Source organism: Elaeis guineensis, chromosome 12 (genome assembly GCF_000442705.2).
Source record: "Elaeis guineensis isolate ETL-2024a chromosome 12, EG11, whole genome shotgun sequence".
Taxonomy (NCBI): Eukaryota; Viridiplantae; Streptophyta; class Magnoliopsida; order Arecales; family Arecaceae; genus Elaeis; species Elaeis guineensis.
This window is the reverse complement of record NC_026004.2, coordinates 49,646,695-49,648,299: the sequence shown is the minus strand read 5'-3', so window position 1 is coordinate 49,648,299 and position 1,605 is coordinate 49,646,695. Positions and strand designations below refer to the sequence as shown.

Here is a 1,605-nt window from a genome sequence, read left to right as displayed (position 1 = left end):
AGAGAATATTTCACTCCATCCTCGTATACCTACTCTCCATACATTCAAGCACCTCCAGTAGAAGCTACCCAATATGAGATTAAGTCTAGCATTATTCAAATGTTGCCATCATTCTATAGACTTAGTAACAAGGACCCATACAAATACTTGGATGAATTTCTTGAAATTTATTCCACAATAAAAATCCAAAACTTCTCCGATGATGCCCTTAGGTTGAAACTGTTCCCCTTCTCACTTAAGAACAAAGCCAAGCATTGGTTAAACTCCTTAGACTCTATAACCATTTCAACTTGGGAACATCTTCAGAGAGAATTTCTCAAGAAATACTTTCCAATTGGAAAAACAAATCAAATAAGAAAAGCTATCACTAGTTTTTCCCAATTGGAGGGTGAACTTTTTCATGAGACATGGAAAAAGTTAAGGGACCTCATTCGTAAATGTCCACACCATGCTGTCCCTAAATGGCAACTTTATCAATGTTTTTATGATGGTCTATCGGAGAAACACCGACAAATGGTTGATCATCATGTGGTGGGACATTCATGCTTAAGAGTGAGGATGACGCCTGGTAGCTCTTTGAAACACTTAGTGAGAATTCCCTACATCATATGTCTGCCACTTCTAGAGAACAACCCATGCTTCAATAAAAAAGAAGTGAAATTTATCAGATTGGAAACGTCATAGATATCCACAGTAAGGTAGATGAACTGTCCCAAAAATTAGACCGTCTTCTAAATACTGGACAATCCCCGATTCTACCTAACCCAATCCAAGAAGTTTGTGCATTGTGCGCAAGTCCGAACCATTTTGTTAGTGAATGCCCAGCCGCACCTCAATTTTCTGAGTTTGTGCATGAGCAGGTTCAGCAAGCTCAAGTCCAACAAGCTCGCAGATCAGGAAACGATCCATATTCGAGCACTTATAACCCCGACTGGAGAAACCATCCAAATTTTTCCTGGAGACCACAACCAGTGGTTGGCCCTGCCTTACCTCAACCTCAATATCAGGACCCAACATATAGGCATGGACCATACCATCAATTTTAAAATGTTCCTCAACCGTCTACTATTGGTCACAGCTCAACTTTTGAGGAAAAAGTTTTGAAAGCACTAGAACGATTAGAAGTTAACACTCAGACCTTTAACTCCCACACATAATCCATTGCTAAGCTAGAGACCCAAATAGGTCAACTAGCGACTGCATTCAGTAGGAGGGAAGGAGAAAAATTATCTAGCCAATCCGAGAGCAACCCAAGAGGGCAATTTGTGATTGAGAGCTCTAATACCCCAGAAGCTTTTTCTGAACACGCTAAATCAATCATGACTCTGAGAAGTGGAAAGGTCATTGAACACACTAGTAAAACCAATGAGACCGATCCTAAACCTCTAACCGAAGCCAAATCACCCAAGAACAAGGAGGACCTTAAAATAGAGAATGAACCAACTGCACTGGAATCATCTTACTTGCCTAAAGTCCCATTTTCGGATGCCCTGAAAGCCCCTATTTCTGCAGATAAGAAGGGAAGAAGACTCGACGAGATGTTGGAATTGTTTAAGTAAGTCCAAATTAATCTTCTCCTTCTAGATGCAATCAAACAGGTCCCTG

At 40.6% G+C, this 1,605-nt stretch overlaps 1 non-coding gene across 1 annotated transcript; it reads right to left on the bottom strand.

The window, feature by feature from the left end:
* Positions 1-348: 348 nt before the first annotated feature.
* Positions 349-454, bottom strand: LOC140853028 (small nucleolar RNA R71). The gene has a single exon (XR_012136106.1). It is a non-coding gene; the product is annotated as a small nucleolar RNA R71 (small nucleolar RNA).
* Between the last annotated feature and the right edge of the window lie 1,151 nt (positions 455-1,605).